This window comes from Bombina bombina, chromosome 8 (genome assembly GCF_027579735.1).
Source record: "Bombina bombina isolate aBomBom1 chromosome 8, aBomBom1.pri, whole genome shotgun sequence".
Lineage (NCBI taxonomy): Eukaryota > Metazoa > Chordata > Amphibia > Anura > Bombinatoridae > Bombina > Bombina bombina.
The window spans coordinates 84183498-84197972 of NC_069506.1; the positions used below are offsets into that span (position 1 = coordinate 84183498).

General features: G+C 35.4%; 1 protein-coding gene and 2 long non-coding RNA genes across 3 annotated transcripts in view; 2 read left to right on the forward strand and 1 right to left on the reverse strand.

Moving 5' to 3' along the window:
* Positions 1 to 14475, forward strand: part of LOC128638467 (cysteine-rich motor neuron 1 protein) — a 157367-nt gene that overhangs the window by 47022 nt on the left and 95870 nt on the right. The gene's annotated exons all lie outside the window — the stretch shown is intronic.
* On the forward strand, positions 1223 to 4312 carry LOC128638468 (uncharacterized). Its single transcript, XR_008399096.1, has 4 exons — positions 1223 to 2007; positions 2352 to 2551; positions 3373 to 3494; positions 4231 to 4312. It is a non-coding gene; the product is annotated as an uncharacterized LOC128638468 (long non-coding RNA).
* Positions 3392 to 4792, reverse strand: LOC128638469 (uncharacterized). The gene is made up of 3 exons (XR_008399097.1): positions 4739 to 4792; positions 4239 to 4295; positions 3392 to 3468 (listed from the first exon to the last, which is right to left on the reverse strand). It is a non-coding gene; the product is annotated as an uncharacterized LOC128638469 (long non-coding RNA).

Below are 14475 nucleotides of genomic sequence, written 5' to 3' on the forward strand. Positions count from 1 at the left end.
AATTTAAGTCAAGAGAACGCTAGCCTGGCACAAGTCATTCCCCTCTTCACTCACCTCTCTAACCTATTAGATAATTTCCTTACTAATAGGGAAGTATTGCCTGGTGGTAATCTTCATGATGATGTTGCTGCCCTTGTAAGGAGGTTGAAGGAGCAACTGACTCGGCGCGTAAAAGAGTGCATCGACAGTAGCCCTCACTATATGCTAGCCACACTTTGTGATCCTAGAGTAAAGGGAAAGATAGCACTCCGTACAAATACCTTGACCTCATGGCGGGACAAATTGATACAGAGGGTGCGTGATAGACAAAAAAAAATGTCACCTGTAGAGGAAGATGAAGAGATGACAGAGTCTGATAGTGAGACTCTGTCACCCAAAAGCTCTAGCACTGCTGCTTGTCCTCGTCCCACCACAGCAGCTACTTTTTGGGCTGATACACTGGGCACATTGGTTGGAGACATTAGAGATCCCCCAATGAAAGAGAGCAATGCTGCTGACACGGTTAAGCTTTACCTATCTCAACCTCCCCTGCCCCCCAGTACTGATCCCTTGACATTTTGGGATGAAAAGAGGTATTTGTGGCCTGTCCTGTCTGTGGTAGCCCAAGAGCTACTTTCCTGTCCCCCAACCAGCGTCCACAGTGAACGTGTATTTTCAATCACAGGAAATACACTTTCACCTCATCGTGCACAGTTGTCCCCCCCATCTCCTGGAGCAGATGACATTTTTAAAAATAAATCTTCCAAAGCTGGGTTACCCAGCTCTCAGCTTTGATTCAGATTAAAAAGTGGATCATATAATCTCCTGCTGACCCACTTGTTCAGTGTGCCAGTCAGTACTGTACTGGGAATTAAAATCATCCCTGGAAAATTGGGCGAACATCCCTATTTTCCGTCCAATCAGTATAATGCACACATGCAATTTTTCACAAAGGTGAGATTACTGTGATACTCCTTCCCCACAATATTTTTTTTCCAAATTATAGTATATAATTTTTTAATTAATTTTTTCAACATATTCTTGCTATATGCACTGTAAAGCCCAATTACATCCATTAATCAGCACTTTAAATTCTAGCTTTTCTAGCCATATCTGCTCCCGCCCAACAATACATTTACTGGTATCCCGTTAGGCAAATCCGGCTTTGCTGGTTGTCATTACATGACAAATCAATCATCATGGCTCCTAAAGCAAAAGATCTCTTATTCGGATGATATTTTTTAGTTAGCTAGAGGTCATCAATAAAGTAACTTCCCAAATTCCAAATTTTACTTCCCAAGGTTTTGATGGTTGATTTTATTACAATTTCAACTTTCTATTGACTTTCTTTATATTTTTCATTATTTTTTTAGATATTGATTTAGCCGCCCTAAACAAGCTTTCTCAAGCATTTGTACTAGTGTATCCTTTTTTTATTTTAAATCGTTTATAATTAATAAGTGCACCTTCATCCTAATTTTACAATTGTTAACACATATTTACACGTTACACGAAAAGTTTCTGTTGTAAGCATTGTCACACATTAGTTACAGTTCAAGTTAAGCCACAATTTTTTTTATTAGTTAGTGGGAGTTTTGGAGACTGTTATCCAAAATTATTGTCTTAATGTTTAAGAAAAAAAACATTGAATTACAACTAAGAATAATATTTTTGTGCAGTAAGAAAAAATATTAGTGATCCAAAAAAATATAAATTGAACAATCAGCCAGCAGCTACCATACGCAAAAAAATACGGTTAATCTCTAGGACAGTGTTGTCATTCTGGAAGTCCGCTCCTCATAAGAAAAAAAAACAATAATAGTAATGCTTTGCACAGAGGCACAAACAAGTGAGTGACTTTTAAATTTACCACTTAATCCACACATTCCATAATTTATTTACATTTATTAATAAAATATTCTGTGTTTCTTTCTCATGTTTTTCATAGAATTCTAAAGAAAAACTGTAGACTTGACTTTGAGGGAGGAGACAGACCTTAAAAAAGAGGATGCTACAAGGAGTTCACGGGTAAGAATTATCAATACATGTTTACTTCAAAATAATTTTTATTAAACCGGCATGGAGTGCTGCTCATAAAGACGGTTTTTAATGTAACTTTCAATTTTTATACTTTGTAAAATAATATAAGTATCACAAGTGTGAGTCATAAAATTATGTTATATAATAAAGTTCTATGTTTCAGGTCAGGAAACATTGTGTAGATTCAGATATATTGCATCCAATATGGATTCGTGCATTTGATCAATTGCTTGCCTCTGATCTCTGTTGACACGGGCTAATGCCCTGTCTATGTGTCTATGGACATCTTTTCTCATATTGTTGACCGCTTTTGTTAATTTTTTTGTTGCCAGCAAATTTTCCAGAAGTAATTCTTCCGTACGGCTATACCGATGTTGTTCTTCCAGTTGAGGAGCTTGAGTCTGGGCTGTCTGCTCATCCACAATGGGGGCATGGTCTTCTGTTGATGTTTGGTCAACGATGACAGATGACGATGGTGAAAAGCATGTTGCTTGAATATTTTCAACAGGACTTCCCTCTACACAAAGAACAGGTGAATGCAGTTGACTGCTATGGCTTCCACCTGCAGAAATGCCGCGTAGTTCTGAAATCGATGAAACAGTAATCAAATATTATTTTGTTGTATGAAAAACAATGTATTTGTAGACATGTTGTACAGACATAGAAAGACTCTCGCTAAAATATTTCTTACATAATATCTAAGAAAAATACAGCAACAGACTATCCACAAACTTTTATTATACATTATTCGCTCAAATATATTTTAATATCCAGGATGGACCGATTTTATCTCTCTGTCAAATCTAAATAAAAGTTATATTCAATTAAAGGGATACTAACCCCACATCTTTTCTTTCATGATTATGATAGAACATGCAATTTTATGCCACTTTCTAAATTACTCCTATTATTATCAATTTTTCTTTGTTCTCATGTTATCTTGATTAGAAAAAGCATTAATAAAAGGTTAGGACCCGGACCATTTTTAGTTCAGCACCTTGGTAGAGCTTGCTGATTGGTTTGCAACATTTAGCCACAAATCAGAAAGTGCTACCCAGGTGCTGAACAATAAATGGTCCGGCTCTAAAGCTTACAGTACTGCTTTTTCAAATCAAGATAGCATGAGAACAAAGACAAATTGATAGTAGGAGTAAATTAGAAAGGTGCTTAAAATCTCATGCTCTATCTGAATCATGAAAGAATTTTTTTTTATTTAGTATCCCTTTAATAAATTTATTTGTATAAAAATTGCGTTATAAATCATTTGTAGCTGATTATTTTTGATATAGTAAAGGCTTAATTACATAAAATGTCAAGATAATTTTTGCCTGTCTTGTTTGTTTACATTTTCAGTTTGTTATAACTTACGTGGAGGAGTAGTGGGCATCTCTCCACTTCCGAAGGCTGCTACTGGTGGGATCCGAATCCGAGTTACTAACGCTGTTAAATCTAGAATAAAATCAGCACAAGCCAAGGTATACTAAATTATAGATAATAAGTTTGTGTGAAGACATCAATATTTATTTGGATTTTTAATTTTTTTTTTTAAATTGTAAAGCATGAAAAAAATTTTTTTTTAATGAAAAGGTGAATAGTGTGCCATACATTTAGCAGAGAATGGTCAGCTGATAGTCGCAACAAGTGGATGGCCGGCAGAATCCTTATCAGGCTGATGAAAGTCATTATATTAAAATCGCGATACAATGGATAATTAAACAAATATTTGACTTTCAATATTTTGAAAGAGCAGGAAATATAAAGCAGCATTATAAATGTATAGTCCTATCATAACATTTGTTTTGTTGTCTTCTTATTATTGTTATTTTATAAATAAAGAATGTAAGCAAGCACTATGCCACTATGCATGGGTTGGAAAGAAAAAAAAAACAAACGTGGACCAGGCTTACATTATTGATTTCTAAAACAAAGATAATATTAGAAAACAAAGAAAAATTGATTATCAGATACTGTAATTAAGTAGGTTCATTTGCTGTTCTAGCAGATTCTAGTATGAAATCATGAAAGAAAAATGTTTGGTTCATTATATCTTGAAGCACAACACTTGATCATGGAAAGTAACTTTCCAATAAAAAGGTAACAGGGCTAGTGAACTGGGACAGGATACATTTTGAATGTAATACTCTGTGCGAAAAATCGAATCTTCAATACATCTATTTTTTTCTAAAACCTATGTTTGTATTTCTTATTTAGGTACTTACCAGAACTAGGCTGAGGCGTGCTTGGGGCTGATCGCCCTGCAGATTTTTTTCGGTGATCTGGAAAACATCAAGGATAAGAGACAGGTAAGTGCAACACGTGTATTAGTGAACAATAGTTATTAGTGATGGGCTAGGGAACTGGGACAGGGTACTACTATTTGAATGTAATACTCTGGGAGTAGAAATCTATTCTTCAATCCATTTTTTTTATTCTACAACCTACTTTGTATTACTTATTTAGATACTTACCAGAACTAGGCTGATCAGTGCTTGGGGCTGATGATCGCCCTGCAGAGTTTTTTCGGTGATCTGGAAAACATAAAGGATAAGAGACAGGTAAGTCTAACACGTGTATTAATGAACAATAGTTATTAGTGATGGGCTAGGGAACTGGGACAGGGTACTACGATTTGAATGTAATACTCTGGGAGTAGAAATCTAATCTTCAATCCATTTTTTTATTCTACAACCTACTTTGTATTACTTATTTAGATACTTACCAGAACTAGGCTGATCAGTGCTTGGGGCTGATGATCGCCCTGCAGATTTTTTTCGGTGATCTGGAAAACATAAAGGATAAGAGACAGGTAAGTCTAACATGTGTATTAGTGAACAATAGTTATTAGTGATGGGCTAGGGAACTGGGACAGGGTACTACTATTTGAATGTAATACTCTGGGAGTAGAAATCTAATCTTCAATCCATTTTTTTTATTCTAAAACCTACTTTGTATTCCTTATTTAGGTACTTACCAGAACTTTGCTGAGACGTGCTTGGGGCTGATGATCGGCCTGCAGAGTATTTTCGTTGATCTGGAAAACATCAAGGATAAGAGACAGGTAAGTCTAACACGTGTATTAGTGGACAAAAGTTGTTAGTGATGAGTGAATCATAATGTAAATATAAACCTATACAGGCCAGGTAGTGAAATATATATAGAAAATATTGTCAACAGACCCTAATAGGCATTTAAGGTCATGGTTGATTTTTTATATTGTAAATTTTTGAAGTCACATTACAGAAAAAAGGATGCAATGGCCACAGCGTATAAAATTCAGGTATTGGTGAGGTAGGGAAAGAAAAAAAAAAGGGCCTTGGGAGGGAAAGAGAAGAAAGATGACATGAGGAAAAAGGATATAGAGGAACAACAAATGAAGGGGCATAGGGGAGTGAGGGGAACACAAAAGAAGGGCCATGGTGAGGGAGAAGGATGATATATATATATAATTATTATTTATATAGCGCCTTTCTCACAGTGGTACTCAAAGTCTTGAAGGTCATTTTCAGCGCTCGCTCTCAAAATTTAAAAAAATCGGCTGTTGGATAGTTATAGTTGTTACTTATTATTAAGAAATGTAATGGTACTCATTTGAGCGACATCAGAAGGATTAAGGGCTGAGTTGGCCCTGCTGGGATTTGAACATTTGTATCTTTGAACAGGCTTTTGTAGTCATGGCATTTTGACAATCAAGCTACCTCACCAGACTTATAAAAAGTGTGATTTTGATTCTCTCATATACAACTATGCCAGATGCATTCATATTCCATCTTTCACATTCACAATTCACATACACTAGCAATGTATGTGGATGATGGAAATTGAGTTTTGAAATATGTTTATGTAACTATATATGCTGCCTAGAATGCAACTCCTGTCATACATGATTTTTTGGCCTTACAGATATGGGTCTTTCTTTATTTGTTTAAAAAAAAAAAAAAGGAAAATTGTAATAGCTAAAGGATAAATCTATTGTCTTGTATTCCACTTTATTCCATTTTTTTTGGGTTTCTATTTCCACACCCATGCAAAGTAATCAAAGTAATCGTATATATAATTTTACTCACCATCTCTCTTTTCCCTGACAGATTTGTCTCTCCTACTTGAGCTTCCTTCTCCAGTGACACTTCCTTCTCCAGTGACAACAGCCTCTTCAAGAAGCTTGTCCCGCATCTCCATCTCCCAACGGTTAAAACGCACTCTCTTTGTGGAGTGCATCAATGACATTTTCTTTTTTACAATGGCCCTGCAATCATAATACCTATAAATAAAATAAAAACATATTTTTGGTTATTGATAAACTATACTGACTTTATTTGAAAATAAGGATTTATTACATTTTGCATCAGATACATCCAAAGAATACCAGCGGAGCTATTGGAAAGGAATGACAGTGCCTGACCTTTACCACGGATTTTTTGTTGTTGTAAAAAGTTATATTATAGAGATGGATAGATTAATAGAAATATATATATATAAATTCACAGGTTATTGTTGTTTTATATGAATGTAAAATTTAGTTATGTAACAAATAAATTGGTTTTTTTTTGGTAAAGTTAGTACAGTAGTCTTTGATTATCTGTTATACATTGAAATGGACTATAAAGTGAAAATAAAGTTTTCTGATTCTGAATCAGCTAGATCAGAATCAGATAATTGGAAAGTTAAGGGGACATGAAAAGAAAACAAAATATTTTGCCTGATTCAGATAGAGGATATCATTTTCCAAACATTTAGCATTTACTTTGATTTTCTAATTAATTTCATTCTCTTGGTATCATTTATTGAAGGAGCAGCAATGCACGAATAATTTGATTTCTAACAAATCACCTGGTTGAGCCAATCAAAATTGAAATATATGTATATGCACTGTGCAGCCACCAATCAACAGCGAGAAAATAGCTTCTCTGCTGCTCCAAAGCTTGCCTAGAAAATTTTTTTCAACAAATGATAAGAGAAGGAAGATAATCAAATAATATACGTTATTTTGAAAGTTATTTAATAAAAATTTTATTATCTATATGAATCGTGGAAGAAAGTTCAAGAAACATTGATTCATGTCGTTTTAAATATATACATTTAATAATTTAATTCATTTATATACATTTTATTTACTGTCTTTTTATGTAATAACTTCGTGAGCATGTGCAGAAGCTCACAGGGTATACATATAGGGCATATTTATCAAGGTCTGGCGGACCTGATCCAACATAGCGGATCAGGTCCGACAGACCTCGCTGAATACGGCGAGTAATACGCTCGACCTATTCAGCATTGCACCAGCAGCTCACAAGAGCCGCTGGTGCAACGCCGCCCCCTGCATACTCGCGGACTATAGGACGCTAGTAGGGGGGTGTTAATCAACTCGATCGGGTTGTGTTGTTGCGAGTTTTGTCCGCCTGCTCAGAGCAGGCGGACAGGTTATGGAGCAGCGGTCTTTGTGACCGCTGCTCATAACTGCTGTTTCTGGTGAGCCTGCAGGCTCGCCAGAAACACAGGGCATCAAGCTCCATTCGGAGCTTGATACAACATATGACCCATAGTCTGTGATTGGATGATATCTGTCACATATACAGGTGACCATAAACAAATATAATTGGTATAAAAATAATTGTATAGATTTTAATGAAGTGTTAGAATTGCATTGTATTTTTATTAGCTATAGCTAATTCTTAATTATGTTATTTATTAAACAGCATGAGCGGTCCTTTAGCAATAAGATATTTATATTATAAGGACAGGTATGTTTAGCTGATGCTGTCATGCACATACTAGAGAGTGAGACTGCAGCATGAGCGGTCCTCTAACAATAAGATATTTATATTATAAGGACAGGTATGTTTGTCTGATGCTGTCATGCACATACTAGAGAGAGTGAGACTGCAGCATGAGCGGTCCTTTAACAATAAGATATTTATATTATAAGGACAGGTATGTTTAGCTGATGCTGTCATGCACATACTAGAGAGTGAGACTGCAGCATGAGCGGTCCTCTAACAATAAGATATTTATATTATAAGGACAGGTATGTTTGTCTGATGCAGTCATGCACATAACAAGAGAGTGAGACTGCAGCATGAGAAAAACATACCTGGACTTAAAAAATAATACAACCAATGCTGAATGTGCAGTGGAGAGTATAGAAAACTGCACGAGAAAAGCATGAGGACGGTGCTGCTCAAAGTGAATTTGATAATAAATTGATAAGTATAATTTTTTTTATAAATGAATATTTAAAGGCACACTGAAGACAAATTTTTAATTTCATGATTCGGGTAGAGCATAGAATTTTAATAAAATGTAATACTATTATTTTTTTTAATTAATATTTAGTCAGTCTCCTTGGAGCTTGATTTGAAAAAGAAGGAATGTAAATAATTGTTAAGCTTAAAGGGACATGAAAGCCAATTTTTTTATTTCTTAATTTAGAAAGAGAATGTCATTTTAAACAACTTTCTAATTTACTTCTATTATCTAATTTGCTTCATTCTCTTGATATCACTTGCTGAAAAGCAGATCTAGATATGTTCAGTAGCTGCTGATTGGTTGCTGCACCTAAAGGCCTTGTGTGATTGGCTCACACATGTGCATTGCTATTTATTCAACAAAGGATATCTAAAGAATTTAGCAAATTAGATAATAGAAGTAAATTGGAAAGTTGTTTAAAATTGCATGCCCTATCTGAATCATGAAAGTTTAATTTTAAATAGACTGTCCCTTTAAGAAATGGAACAATTTTTGGTTCAGCATCTTGGATAGCGATTGCTGATTGGTCGCAACATTTAGCCAACAATCATCAAGCAGTAACCAGGTACTGACCCAAGGATGGGCTGGCTCATAGGCTTACATTCATTATTTTTCCAATAAAGAGATAGTTACCAAGGGGTTAATTTATCAAGCTCAATACGGGGCTTCATGCCCCTGAGGCTCTCAGGAAAAGTTATGAAGCAGCTGTCATTTATCGATGTGCGGCGGACATGATACGCTACATCGTATCATTTCCCCTCGCACATTAATACATTGACCCCCAAGAGAACACAGAAAATTTGATAATAGGAGTAAATTAGAAACTTGATAAAAATAAATATTGATGCTCTATCGGAATCGAAAAATAAATAATTTTGGTTAAGTGTCCCTTTAAGTTTCAATCTGCCTTTGTGCCCCATAAAGTGGATTAAAGTTTATCCCTTGCCTTTATTTATAAATCATGAGAAGTAAAATATATATAATCCAAAAAAAGAATATATTTGGTATTTTTTGGGCAAAGTTTCCATCTTTAATTCTGTATATATTATAAAAAAGGCCTTAAATGGATAATTAATAAAATAGTAAACACAAAAATTTTATTTCAAGATAGAGATGAAAATTTAAGCAATTATATAATTTAAGAGTAAGTCATTAATTCTTCATTCACATGGAATCTTTATTTGAAAGCAGGAATGAGCATTTTTTAGGTGCAGAATTGGTTTAATAAATGTTGCCAGTTGCCACCAATCTCAAAAGCTCGCCAGGGGGTACTAAAACAAAAAATGGGACGGCTATGTCCTGTCCTTAAATTATCAAGCTACAATTTCAAATGAAGATAAGAGAAAAAAGACTAATTAATAATAAAATAGGAGTCATTAGAAAGTTGATTAACAAATAAATGCTCTAGCAGAATCATGAAATATATTTTCAGAGTTTACTATCCCTGGCTTTAAGCTTGACTTACATTCCTGCTTTTTCAAATAAAGATGCCATGACAATGAAAAATAATATTAAATTGAATGTATTTCTTTAGTTTACAAATTTTGGCCTGTGTAGTATGTACACACAGGCTAACTAGAGTTAGTTAATTTTTACTATAAAAGAAAATTGTTTTTGAAAACTTACCGGTGCTTGACACAGGCGGCTGTACGCTCCACTCCCCCAACTGCGAAGACAGCATTGCAAACAGTGTCCCATGCCGCTTGCTTGGCCGACGAGGAAACACTTGATGAAAATAAAATGTGCCTGACTTTGAGCACAGCTGACACTAGGCACCAATTTTCATCGGCTGTAAAAATTGGCCCTCTGTGCCTTGGTGATGTGGCAGCACGCTCTTCAATAGCATCAGACTCAGAGGAACTTGTTGTAAGTGGCCTCCTCCGCTTACTAATATGTTTTTTGGCACTGGTGTGCTCACCATGCCTCTCCTTGTCCCTACCTAGCCTAGTAGTACTAGTACTACCAACTAGGTCCTTAAACTGCCTAATCCTATCCCTATGATGAATCCGACGCCTAGATTCCTTACCTCTATCACTATCCCTATTACCTTCTCCACAGTCCCTATCCCTACCTCTAGTACTACTCTCCCTAGCTACACTGTCGCTATCTCTAATGTCCCCCCTATCACCTCCATGAACAATAGCAATTTCAGACATTCTCTCCAACAACCTGCTCTCTGTCTTCAGTCTTCAACTCACAAAAAAATTTAAGAATAAGATATGTTACATGGGTGTGGCTATAGTGTGCAGACTGCAGGAGTGATGCAAGCATAATTAGGCTGCATGATTGGCTGCACACTGCACACACAGTATAAATAATTAATTATAAAGATAGTGTTTAAAAACTTTAAAATAAAATAAATGACATATTACAATTACAAATACATTTATTATTGTTGTTAATATATTACAGTCATTTAAAAGTGGAATACAATATACATTTCATTTAGGAATAATATTTGATATGATTAAATAATATCAAATCGATTAGAAAAACAAATCGAATGTATCAGAAATAATCGAACCGTATCGTATACGAAATTACAAAACGTAAGAAATTAATATTCGGACCGAATTTAAATTCGGAACGAAATTACGTATCGGTCCGAAATAAAGTATCTGACCGAAATTACGTATCGGTCCGAAATTCGAATTGCGGTTACGAATGCATCCGAAAGAACGAATTAACGAAACTACGAACGGTACCGAAACGAATAGAAGGCATTACCGAATTGATTTGACCGAACCGAGCCGAAAAAATAAAAAAACGAATCGAAACGAAACGAAACAGATTTTTAGACCGCGCACATGTCTAGTTTATGGCTAACCAGTAAAGGAATGTTTAGGTGTGGGAACACCAGATGTAGAGCTTGCGACTATATTGTTATTTATGACTCCTTCACATCCATTGTTACCAATCAAAGGTTTGACATAAACTATTGCCTAAATTGCACGTCCAATTATGTGATATATTTAATAACTTGTAATTTATGTAAGGTCCCCTACGTTGGTCTCACGACACAAGATATTAGGACCCGAATTAGGGAACATCTGTCAACTATCAATGTTGGAAAATCTTCCTCTTCGCTACTGCAGCATTTTGTGCAGGTACATGACAAAGATCTTACCAGCTTTAAATGGCAAGCAATAGGCAAATTACAGTATCCCAAGTGAGGAGGAGATAGACAGAGACTTTTAGAATAAAGGGAAATGCTATGGATCTTTAAATTATCCACCAGGGTGCCCCTAGGTCTTAATACAGAATATTACTTGATTCATTATTGGGAGTGAGTCTAGGTATACAGACCTCGATTGAGATTATTATTACATTATCTCTGATGTCAAACTGAATATCATTTATTTGTAATTCAACTATAATCAGTATTACTTTACATATGTGTTTAATGTAACTTAAACACATATGACAGGAGTGGCACCCGGCGTGGTCTTCTGCTGCTGTAGCCCATCTGCTTCAAGGTTCGACATGTTGTGCATTCAGAGATGTATTCTGCATACCTAGGTTGTAATGAGTGGTTATTTGAGTTACTGTTGCCTTTCTATCATCTTGAACCACTCTGCACATTCTCCTCTGACCTGTGACATCAACAAGGCATTTTTGTCCAGACAACTGCCGCTCACTGGATATTTTCTATTTTTCGGACCATTCTCTGTAAAGCCTGGAGATGGTTGTGCATGAAAATCCCAGTAGATCAGCAGTTTTCAAAATACTCAGACCAGCCTGTCTGGCACCAAAAACCATGTCACTTTTAAAGTCACTTAAAATCCCCTTTCTACAGTAAGTTGTCTTCACCCCGTCTAAATGCCTAAATGCTTTGAGATGCTGCCATGTGATTGGCTGATTAGCAATTTGAGTTACCAAGCAATTGAACAGGTGTGGCCGGTGACATATTTACACATATAAACAAATAAATACATAAATATATACATCTAGATATATACAAACACACATATATATATATATATATACTGTTATACTGTATATATATATATATATATATATATATATATATATATATATATACACACACACAGACAGTATTTTTTTGTAAGAAAGAGGTTTCAGTACTAAAATAAAAGATGCTGGTACTCACTAATTATGGATTGATATATTGTGCTCAGTAAATTTGAGAAAATTAAAGGGACAAAGTTCTTTACAATGCTTGATATATTTGTAAAGTGCCACCAGAGTACTCCCACAAAAAAGCCCTGAAAAAAACCTAAAATTAGCAGGAACCTCACTCTCGTACACCTAAATAAAATGGAACCCTAATTAATGTCAATGCTAATACCTGTATTTGTCTTACTATTTCATGTCAAAATGACTGTGAAAAAGGTCTATTACACCAGTTTTGTGCAAGACATGCTTGAGCATTGCATACACATGGGGTATGAGTTTAATTCATTTGAAGCTTGCTAATAAGACCAACTTTTAATCACATCATTTCATTCAAAATGCCAAAGATTACAAAATTTGACAGACATAAAATCATACTTTTGCATCACCAAGGCCACTCTCAAAGGGAATTCAGCAAACAAACTTGATACTCAAGATGTGATATTCAAGCTGTTATAAAGAAATTTGAAGAATCAGGAGAGGTCAAGGACAAAAAAGGACTGGAAAGCCAAGAAAACTTTCAAAATCTGATGAGAAGTTTCTTAGAGTTTCTTCTTTGAGAGACTGGAATAAGTCCAGCAAGGACCTGGCTCAGCATCTGGCAGCTAAGCAGCTTCATCAGGATGCCAAGTTGACCTTTCTACAGTCCGAAGAAGCTTGATCAGGAATTTGCTTCAATCACCAATTTTGCTTGGTTTTCTTGGTATTCTTATTTGAAAGCTAAATCTAGGAGGTTCATATGCTAATTTCTAAGCCCTTGAAGGCGGCCACTTAGCTCAGGGCATTTTGACAATTTTTCACCACTAGAGAGTGTTAGTTCATGTGTTTCATATAGATAACACTGTGCTGACACACGTGGAGCCCGCACTGATTAGTTAAAATGCAAGTCTGTCAAAAGAACTGAAATAAGGGGCAATTTGCAGAGGCTTAGATGCAAGATATTCACACAGGCAAAAAGTATATTAATATAACAGTGTTGGTTATGCAAAACTAGGGAATGGGTAATAATGGGATTATCTATCTTTTAAAACAATAAATATTCTAGAGTAGACTGTCCCTTTAAGAAATGCTAAAGCTCACAAAGATTGGAATTAAGATCAGTGGAAAAGAGTATTATCGAGTGACGAATCCAAGTTTTAAATTTTTGGGTCCAATCGTCAATGAGTTGGAGAGAGATAGAATAATGAGTGCTTGCTTCCTTCAGTGAAACATGGTGGAGGGTCTATCCAGGTTTGAGGCTGCATTTCTGCCAGTGGTGTTGGCAATATGCCGATATTGTCCGAATTGATGGGATCATAAATGCTGAAAAGTACAGACAGGTTTTAATTCATCATGCCATTCCTTCTGGAAAGTGCCTGATTGGGAATGGTTTTATTTTCAGCATGATAATGATGCCATGCACACTGCTAATGCAGTGAAAACATATTTGGAGAGAAAAACAGCTGATAAAACAATGACAGGATTGGACTGGCCTCCACAGAGTCCAGACCTGAATATGTTAGAGACAGTATGGAATCACCTGGACAGAGAAAGAAATAAAAGATAACCAAAATCTAAAGAAGAACTCTGGGAAGTGCTGTAAGAAGCCTGGTATAATATAACAGAAGATTACTTCAGAAAATGTCAGTACAGTCTCCACAAAAGGGAGGTCACACTAAATACTGCCTGAAGAAGCCATTTTGTACTGAAAATTGTGTTCTTTTATATTTTGTGTACATATTTCCTGTATTTTCTGTTTGTATCTTAATAAATAGACCAAAAAAGAAATATGGTCATTAAAATGGGGGCCTAAGACTTTTGCACAGTACTATATATATACAGTATATATATATATATATATATATTTACTGTATATTTATATATATATATATATATATATATATATATATATAAAAAATAGCCCTTTCCAGTCAAACACATTGCCATATGCAATAAGTTAAGAAGCATCTGAGGTTGCGGACAGCAATCATCCCGATCGGATACGATCGGGATGATTGACTCCCGCTGCTAGCGAATGTGCAGGGGTTAGACACAGTGATGTTAGTACTGATAAAAAGGCAGAAAGATTGGTTTTATTCA